Raw genomic sequence first — 10,680 nt, forward strand, 5'->3', positions numbered from 1 at the left:
GTTCAATGATGTTTAGTATATTTACAGAGTTGTGCAACCACCACCACAAACCAATTTTAGAACATTTTCATCACTCCAAAATAAGTCTCATGCTCATTTACCTCACTCCCATTCTAACCTCAGCCCAGGCAACCACTCCTCTACTTTCTGTCTATTGATTTACCTTTTCTATTCTTTATCTTTTTCTGAGAAAATGATGCAGTGTGCAGGTACTGTGACAGCAGTCTCCAAGCAGGTGAAATGACTTCTGGAAAAGCCTGAGGTGAGGATGGGGTGGCAGGAGTGGTGCTTTAGGGCTGCTAACCCCACTGTTTGCAGATTCTCCAGGAGGGGAGGGCCTTGCCATATTTGCCTTCTATCTTAAGGCATGCTTGCACTCAGCTCCACTGGTAGCCTGGAAATCATTAAGCTCCTGATGCTAGGGGAACCCATCTGTCTCGTTTGATTTAGCAATTCCTGACCATCGCAGTGTCTTGATTCTAGCCTAGCAGTTTTTGGCTCAGGTTTTAAGGTACTTTACTTCTTTTATGTTTTTGTATAGAAAACTCAGAACACTATGCTTATTTGTAAGGGAAAAATTCCAGGTTGTGTGAATTTGAGCAGCTGTTTATTTGCAGAGCTATGACCTCATCTAGTGTGCCCACTTCCTCCCCCGCAGTATTAGAGGAGTGGTGATCTCCAGTGTGCCCTTTTGTCTCTAGTATGAAGAACAATTGAAGTTGTGATTTCTTAGATGTAAAGTAGGAATCTCCCAGGGATTTCCCTCATTTGTATCTCATCTCCAATGGTGCCTACCGCAGTGCTGTACATAGTAGGTCTTCCATAAATAGTCTTTGGATGAGTAGAATTTTTGAACAGACTTCTTTTTTGAACAAACCTCTTTGGGAGGAAAGCCTTATACTGAAGCATATTTCTCTTCCGTCTCTGCTTTTATGAGCATTCATTATTAAATTAGAAGGAGCCAGATTTTAAATAAACTGAGTTTTCATTTTCTAGGGATTTCTCTCACTTCGAATTCCATATAATATAGCTTGTAACTGGGCATATGTTCTAGCAGCTTTACATTGGCAGGGGGCTGCCCTAACTTTGCATTTATTTGCTAATTTTACAGCAGGTACCTCCACAGTCAAACAGTCACCACAGCCTCAGACATTGGTTTAAGCTCATTAATAGGGAAAGATACATTAAATACATAGTGAGAGTTACCTATCATCAGGTTGGTGCCAAAGTAGTTGCGGTTTTTGCCATTAAAAGTAATGACAGGCTGGGCGCGGTGGCTCACGCCTGTAATCCCAGCACTTTGGGAGGCCAAGGCGGGCGGATCATTTGAGGTCAGGAGTTCGAGACCAGCCTGGCCAACACAGTGAAACCCCGTCTACTAAAAATACAAAAATCGGCCAGGTGTGGTGGCACGTTCCTGTACTCCCAGCTACATGGGAGGCTGAGGCAGGAGAATCACTTGAACCCGGGAGGCGGAGGTTTCAGTTAGCTGAGATTATGCCACTGCACTCCAGTCTGGGCACAGAGCGAGACTCCATCTCAAAAAAATAAATAAATAAAGTAATGACAAAAACCATAATTACTTTTGCACCAACCTAATACTTTGGATCAGAAAGGGATTGGAACCAAGCCTCACTTCCCTTTTCATTGGCAAATAGATTTGTCATGAGGTAGAGGCTGGATATTGAATCTGCAAGCCCTCTTTTGTTCCTTCCCCTGGGTAGCAATGCATGATTTCTCCTGGATCACCTGCTCTAAAGCAGGTCTCTAAAGTGATACCTGAGTGAGGGAGACGGGCCGGCAGCAGAGCTCTCTGGTTCTGTCTGTACCATGTTTGCTTGATTTTAAGAACAAGCAGTTGAAGTGCTGTTTTCTAAATGAAGAGACTCTTTACCCACGAGTTTGCGTATGCATACGCACATACCTCTTCTGTTCAAGCCCAATGTGTATTTAAAGCATGGGTCTTTCTGGCTTAATGCTCTTTGAGGCCTTTTAAATTATTTATATACCTGTACGTACCGGACTGTGGGCTTAACAAGAACGAGATAAATAGCATTGTATCTCGGAGAAGTTACTCCTGTTTATTACTTCTCCCAAAAATGATGGGGGAAGGTCAGATTCTTTTTTTTTTTTTTTCTTGTGCTTAGTGCTAAATTTTATTTTTCTTTGGAAGACTGACATTAAACATGAGAAAAACAAAGGATAACAAAAATTATCTTTATTTTCAAAATAACTTTACTAAACTATACTGATTAAAAATAATACAGTCTAATGAAAACAAAGCCACTTAAAAAAGTTTAAAGAAGACATGTATGTGTAATTTTCTCATATAATTAACACTTTAAATTATTTTACAGAGTGTCATTTTAGAAATGGGGTGATACTATTTTGAATTATAGAATTAAAGTATGACCAGCATCTAGTACAAAAACATACAATTAGATATTTTCTATTTTTCTGCTTTTAACTATTATTTAAGAATTTAATCTTTTTAGATTAGCCATCAGGGAAAATATATAGAATCATGGTATTCATTTATTATGTATATGAGGAAATTAACACCTTTATAATAACTCTCATGCTTTTTTCCTGAAAATTTTCTTTTTTTTTTTTTTTTTTTAATTTAAGTTTTAGGGTACATGTGCACATTGTGCAGGTTAGTTACATATGTATACATGTGCCATGCTGGTGCACTGCACCCACTAACTCGTCATCTAGCATTAGGTATATCTCCCAATGCTATCCCTCTCCCCTCCCCCCACCCCGCAACAGTCCCCAGTGTGATATTCCCCTTCCTGTGTCCATGTGTTCTCATTGTTCAATTCCCACCTATGAGTGAGAATATGCGGTGTTTGGTTTTTTGTTCTTGCGATAGTTTACTGAGAATGATGTTTTCCAATTTCATCCATGTCCCTACAAAGGACATGAACTCATCATTTTTTATGGCTGCATAGTATTCCATGGTGTATATGTGCCACATTTTCTTAATCCGGTCTATCATTGTTGGACATTTGGGTTGGTTCCAAGTCTTTGCTATTGTGAATAATGCCGCAATAAACATACGTGTGCATGTGTCTTTATAGCAGCATGATTTATAGTCCTTTGGGTATATACCCAGTAATGGGATGGCTGGGTCAAATGGTATTTCCAGTTCTAGATCCCTGAGGAATCGCCGCACTGACTTCCACAATGGTTGAACTAGTTTACAGTCCCACCAACAGTGTAAAAGTGTTCCTATTTCTCCACATCCTCTCCAGCACCTGTTGTTTCCTGACTTTTTCGTGATTACCATTCTAACTGGTGTGAGATGATATCTCATTGTGGTTTTGATTTGCATTTCTCTGATGGCCAGTGATGATGAGCATTTTTTCATGTGTTTTTTGGCTGCATAAATGTCTTCTTTTGAGAAGTGTCTGTTCATGTCCTTCGCCCACTTTTTGATGAGGTTGTTTGTTTTTTTCTTGTAAATGTGTTTGAGTTCATTGTAGATTCTGGATATTAGCCCTTTGTCAGATGAGTAGGTTGCGAAAATTTTCTCCCATTTTGTAGGTTGACTGTTCACTCTGATGGTAGTTTCTTTTGCTGTGCAGAAGCTCTTGAGTTTAATTAGATCCCATTTGTCAATTTTGTCTTTTGTTGCCATTGCTTTTGGTGTTTTAGACATGAAGTCCTTGCCCATGCCTATGTCCTGAATGGTAATGCCTAGGTTTTCTTCTAGGGTTTTTATGGTTTTCGGTCTAACGTTTAAGTCTTTAATCCATCTTGAATTGATTTTTGTATAAGGTGTAAGGAAGGGATCCAGTTTCAGCTTTCTACATATGGCTAGCCAGTTTTCCCAGCACCATTTATTAAATAGGGAATCCTTTCCCCATTGCTTGTTTTTCTCAGGTTTGTCAAAGATCAGATAGTTGTAGATATGCGGCGTTATTTCTGAGGGCTCTGTTCTGTTCCATTGATCTATATCTCTGTTTTGGTACCAGTACCATGCTGTTTTGGTTACTGTAGCCTTGTAGTATAGTTTGAAGTCAGGTAGTGTGATACCTCCAGCTTTGTTCTTTTGACTTAGGATGGACTTGGCGATGCGGGCTCTTTTTTGGTTCCATATGAACTTTAAAGTAGTTTTTTCCAATTCTGTGAAGAAAGTCATTGGTAGCTTGATGGGGATGGCATTGAATCTGTAAATTACCTTGGGCAGTATGGCCATTTTCACGATATTGATTCTTCCTACCCATGAGCATGGAATGTTCTTCCATTTGTTTGTATCCTCTTTTATTTCCTTGAGCACTGGTTTGTAGTTCTCCTTGAAGAGGTCCTTCACATCCCTTGTAAGTTGGATTCCTAGGTATTTTATTCTCTTTGAAGCAATTGTGAATGGGAGTTCACTCATGATTTGGCTCTCTGTTTGTCTGTTGTTGGTGTATAAGAATGCTTGTGATTTTTGTACATTGATTTTGTATCCTGAGACTGCTGAAGTTGCTTATCAGCTTAAGGAGATTTTGGGCTGAGACAATGGGGTTTTCTAGATATACAATCATGTCATCTGCAAACAGGGACAATTTGACTTCCTCTTTTCCTAATTGAATACCCTTTATTTCCTTCTCCTGCCTAATTGCCCTGGCCAGAACTTCCAACACTATGTTGAATAGGAGTGGTGAGAGAGGGATCCCTGTCTTGTGCCAGTTTTCAAAGGGAATGCTTCCAGTTTTTGCCCATTCAGTATGATATTGGCTGTGGGTTTGTCATAGATAGCTCTTATTATTTTGAAATACGTCCCATCAATACCTAATTTATTGAGAGTTTTTAGCATGAAGGTTGTTGAATTTTGTCAAAGGCTTTTTCTGCATCTATTGAGATAATCATGTGGTTTTTGTCTTTGGCTCTGTTTATATGCTGGATTACATTTATTGATTTGCATATATTGAACCAGCCTTGCATTCCAGGGATGAAGCCCACTTGATCATGGTGGATAAGCTTTTTGATGCGCTGCTGGATTCGGTCTGCCAGTATTTTATTGAGGATTTTTGCATCAATGTTCATCAAGGATATTGGTCTAAAATTCTCTTTTTTTGTTGTGTCTCTGCCTGGCTTTGGTATCAGAATGATGCTGGCCTCATAAAATGAGTTAAGGACGATTCCCTCTTTTTCTATTGATTGGAATAGTTTCAGAGGAATGGTACCAGTTCCTCCTTGTACCTCTGGTAGAATTCAGCTGTGAATCCATCTGGTCCTGGACTCTTTTTGGTTGGTAAGCTATTGATTATTGCCACAATTTCAGATACTGTTATTGGTCTATTCAGAGATTCAACTTCTTCCTGGTTTAGTCTTGGGAGAGTGTATGTGTCGAGGAATTTATCCATTTCTTCTAGATTTTCTAGTTTATTTGCGTAGAGGTGTTTGTAGTATTCTCTGATGGTAGTTTGTATTTCTGTGGGATCGGTGGTGATATCCCCTTTATCATTTTTTATTGCGTCTATTAGATTCTTCTCTTTTTTTCTTTATTAGTCTTGCTAGCGGTCTATCAATTTTGTTGATCCTTTCAAAAAACCAGCTCCTGGATTCATTAATTTTTTGAAGGGTTTTTTGTGTCTCTGTTTCCTTCAGTTCTGCTCTGATCTTAGTTATTTCTTGCCTTCTGCTAGCTTTTGAATGTGTTTGCTCTTGCTTTTCTAGTTCTTTTAATTGTGATGTTAGGGTGTCAATTTTGGATCTTTCCTGCTTTCTCTTGTGGGCATTTAGTGCTATAAATTTCCCTCTACACACTGCTTTGAATGCGTCCCAGAGATTCTGGTATGTTGTGTCTTTGTTCTCATTGGTTTCAAAGAACATCTTTATTTCTGCCTTCATTTCGTTATGTACCCAGTAGTCATTCAGGAGCAGGTTGTTCAGTTTCCATGCAGTTGAGCGGTTTTGAGTGAGATTCTTAATCCTGAGTTCTAGTTTGATTGCACTGTGGTCTGAGAGATAGTTTGTTATAATTTCTGTTCTTTTACATTTGCTGAGGAGAGCTTTACTTCCAACTGTGTGGTCAATTTTGGAATAGGTGTGGTGTGGTGCTGAAAAAAATGTATATTCTGTTGATTTGGGGTGGAGAGTTCTGTAGATGTCTATTAGGTCCGCTTGGTGCAGAGGTGAGTTCAATTCCTGGGTATCCTTGTTGACTTTCTGTCTCGTTGATCTGTCTAATGTTGACAGTGGGGTGTTAAAGTCTCCCATTATTAATGTGTGGGAGTCTAAGTCTCTTTGTAGGTCACTCAGGACTTGCTTTATGAATCTGGGTGCTCCTGTATTGGGTGCATATATATTTAGGATAGTTAGCTCTTCTTGTTGAATTGATCCCTTTACCATTATATAGTGGCCTTCTTTGTCTCTTTTGATCTTTGTTGGTTTAAAGTCTGTTTTATCAGAGACTAGGATTGCAACCCCTGCCTTTTTTTGTTTTCCATTTGCTTGGTAGATCTTCCTCCATCCTTTTATTTTGAGCCTATGTGTGTCTCTGCACGTGAGATGGATTTCCTGAATACAGCACACTGATGGGTCTTGACTCTTTATCCAATTTGCCAGTCTGTGTCTTTTAATTGGAGCATTTAGTCCATTTACATTTAAAGTTAATATTGTTATATGTGAATTTGATCCTGTCATTATGATGTTAGCTGGTTATTTTGCTCGTTAGTTGATGCAGTTTCTTCCTAGTCTTGATGGTCTTTACATTTTGGCATGATTTTGCAGCAGCTGGTACCGGTCGTTCCTTTCCATGTTTAGCGCTTCCTTCAGGAGCTCTTTTAGGGCAGGCCTGGTGGTGACAGAATCTCTCAGCATTTGCTTGTCTGTAAAGTATTTTATTTCTCCTTCACTTATGAAGCTTAGTTTGGCTGGATATGAAATTCTGGGTTGAAAATTCTTTTCTTTAAGAATGTTGAATATTGGCCCCCACTCTCTTCTGGCTTGTAGGGTTTCTGCCGAGAGATCCGCTGTTAGTCTGATGGGCTTCCCTTTGAGGGTAACCCGACCTTTCTCTCTGGCTGCCCTTAACATTTTTTCCTTCATTTCAACTTTGGTGAATCTGACAATTACGTGTCTTGGAGTTGCTCTTCTCGAGGAGTATCTTTGTGGCGTTCTCTGTATTTCCTGAATCTGAACGTTGGCCTGCCTTGCTAGATTGGGGAAGTTCTCCTGGATAATATCCTGCAGAGTGTTTTCCAACTTGGTTCCATTCTCCCCATCACTTTCAGGTACACCAATCAGACGTAGATTTGGTCTTTTCACATAGTCCCATATTTCTTGGAGGCTTTGTTCGTTTCTTTTTATTCTTTTTTCTCTAAACTTCCCTTCTCGCTTCATTTCATTCATTTCATCTTCCACTGCTGATACCCTTTCTTCCAGTTGATCGCATCAGCTCCTGAGGCTTCTGCATTCTTCACGTAGTTCTCGAGCCTTGGTTTTCAGCTCCATCAGCTCCTTTAAGCACTTCTCTGTATTGGTTATTCTAGTTATACATTCTTCTAAATTTTTTTCAACGTTTTCAACTTCTTTGCCTTTGGTTTGAATGTCCTCCCGTAGCTCAGAGTAATTTGATCGTCTGAAGCCTTCTTCTCTCAGCTCGTCAAAGTCATTCTCCATCCAGCTTTGTTCTGTTGCTGGTGAGGAACTGCGTTCCTTTGGAGGAGGAGAGGTGCTCTGCTTTTTAGAGTTTCCAGTTTTTCTGTTCTGTTTTTTCCCCATCTTTGTGGTTTTATCTACTTTTGGTCTTTGATGATGGTGATGTACAGATGGGTTTTTGGTGTGGATGTCCTTTCTGTTTATTAGTTTTCCTTCTAACAGACAGGACCCTCAGCTGCAGGTCTGTTGGAATACCCTGCCGTGTGAGGTGTCAGTGTGCCCCTGCTGGGGGGTGCCTCCCAGTTAGGCTGCTCGGGGGTCAGGGGTCAGGGACCCACTTGAGGAGGCAGTCTGCCCGTTCTCAGATCTCCAGCTGCGTGCTGGGAGAACCACTACTCTCTTCAAAGCTGTCAGACAGGGACATTTAAGTCTGCAGAGGTTACTGCTGTCTTGTTTGTCTGTGCCCTGCCCCCAGAGGTGGAGCCTACAGAGGCAGGCAGGCCTCCTTGAGCTGTGGTGGGCTCCACCCAGTTCGAGCTTCCCAGCTGCTTTGTTTACCTAATCAAGCCTGGGCAATGGCGGGCGCCCCTCCCCCAGCCTCGCCGCCGCCTTGCAGTTTGATCTCAGACTGCTGTGCTAGCAATCAGCGAGACTCCGTGGGCGTAGGACCCTCCGAGCCAGGTGCGGGATATAATCTCGTGATGCGCCTTTTTTTAAGCCTGTCGGAAAAGCGCAGTATTCGGGTGGGAGTGACCCGATTTTCCAGGTGCCGTCTGTCACCCCTTTCTTTGACTAGGAAAGGGAACTCCCTGACCCCTTGCGCTTCCCAAGTGACGCAATGCCTCGCCCTGCTTCGGCTCGCGCACGGTGCGCGCACCCGCTGACCTGCGCCCACTGTCTGGCACTCCCTAGTGAGATGAACCCGGTACCTCAGATGGAAATGCAGAAATCACCGTCTTTGCGTCGCTCAGCGACGCTGGGAGCTGTAGACCGGAGCTGTTCCTATTCGGCCATCTTGGCTCCTCCGGGAAGGTCAGATTCTAACTAATTTCCATGGACTGTTATGTAAGAACAGAGGAATTAGATTTTTAATACTTAGGTTGGAATTCAGGCATTCAGTCAAATGCAATGTGGAGTTACTTCAGAGAGGCTATCTGCCTGGCTTCTGCAGGAGTCCACCACCTTAATATTGCCCAACAGCTCATAATAGCAAAATAGTGGATATAGATGGTGTTCCAGAAACGGAATTCATCACCAAGTCTAAAGAACATGGAAATAATCTTACTGTTTTCATGAGCTGGTACTAAAGATGTCAGACGTCTCAAGTTCTTTGTGATAAGAACTTGCAAAATCGTTGTTTTCATTATAAGTCACATGAAGTAGATTCATTCTAGACCTTTATTTACTACTCCCTTAACCAGTGTAATTGCAGGGTAATGGCAGCAACTGTCTTAGTCATTGGAGTCTATTTCTTGAGAGGGCTGGATGCCCTAGAGATAAATCCAGATTATCTCTGGTTATAGTTGCCCTGAAATGAACCTTCTTTCCCAAAGGAAAACTATTATCTGTATCTCTTGGGCTGGGCTAGGATGGAGAGGCTTTGAGAGCATTGCTTGCACCGGCATCTTTGCTGATAGTCTGACAATGTTTAAGGCAGGTGTTTGTGGCATTTGGCCAACACCAAAGTGAAATTTAGTTGAAGATTCAGTAAGTAAGTGGACGACTAATTTTGCTGTGCCTCAATGTTCGCCTGTTGTTGCCTGTTCAATAATTCTTGGTTATTGAGCTGCCTCTAAGCAGTAATTGTGTTAAGGCTGTGTGGATATCTGGAGGACTGTCTCCCCTAGAAATTGGGATGTGATTTGGGAGTATCACCAGGGGTTGCCTGAGAGGCGCAGCCTGCAGCTTCGCCCTCTTGGCTAAGAGCCCCTTCACTCTTGCTGGCGACATGCCCCCGTCTTGCTGGATGGGCTATCTTCCTTGCGTGTTGAAGGACACACCTTTGAAAATATGTTGCCTTAGTAAAAGATGTTGGGGCAGTGGTTCTCAACCCTGGCTGCACATTAAAGTAACTTGAGCTTTAAAAAAAAAACTCATGTCTGGGCTCCTCCTTAAACCAATTTAATGAGTTGAGGGTGGAGCCTGGGCATCAGTATATTAAGTCTCTTAGGAGAAGCACCACTACCACTGTTGCACCTTGTGAACTTTCTAGCTGTGTGAAAGGCTGGACCTGTTGCTTTCTCAAAAGGGGTTTCCTCTGAGAATATGAATGTGTAGGACATTGTATCCAGTGAGACAATTAGAGAAGTAGATGTGAGAGTGGGGAAGTGAGCAGTAGGATTTCTGTTTTCCCGGGGAATTTTAGGGAACCTTATTCTTGCTGGATGAGGGTAGTGGTGCCAAAGAGCAGAGGGGTGCTGTGAGCTCTGGGCCAGAAATAAAGTAAGCTGGCTTCTTGTCCTGACTCTTCTAGTGTCTGAACTTAATGATAGTTTCAGGAACTTGAGGCTAGGAAGAGAGAGCCTGACCTCAGGTGATCCACCACCTCGGCCTCCCAAAGTGCTGTGATTACAGGTATGAGCCACCTCACTGGTCCAGCTTTTCTTGTCCTGCAAGAATAGCGTAGATCTACGCCACCACCGTGCCAACCACCCCCATGCTGGCCCTTTTCCAGTGGCCCAGCATGCCCAGGACAGGACCTTGGTACTCAGTGATATTCTGTCTGCCTGCAGTGCTTCCTCCAAAGATAGGGTTCCCACAACCACTCCCTCATCTCGGGATGTCATTCAGCAGTTGCCTCAGTGAGGCCTTTCTCAGCTGCTTCATCTGAAGTTTCAATGTGCGCCACAACCCCCACATTCAGACACATCCCTTTCATATCACCTTCCTTGTTTTCTTTTTCCTCTTGAGTACTAAACACTTTAAAGTATTTTACTTTTTTATTTTGTTTAATTTTTGGTCTCCACATTAGAATGTAAGTTCCACGAGGACAAGGATTTGGGTCTGTTTTGTTCTTGGCTGTATCCTCATTGCCTAGGGAAGTGCCTAGCACTTAGTAAGTCCTCAGTAAATATATGAATGACT

Source organism: Gorilla gorilla, chromosome 6 (assembly GCF_029281585.2).
Source record: "Gorilla gorilla gorilla isolate KB3781 chromosome 6, NHGRI_mGorGor1-v2.1_pri, whole genome shotgun sequence".
Classification (NCBI taxonomy): Eukaryota; Metazoa; Chordata; class Mammalia; order Primates; family Hominidae; genus Gorilla; species Gorilla gorilla.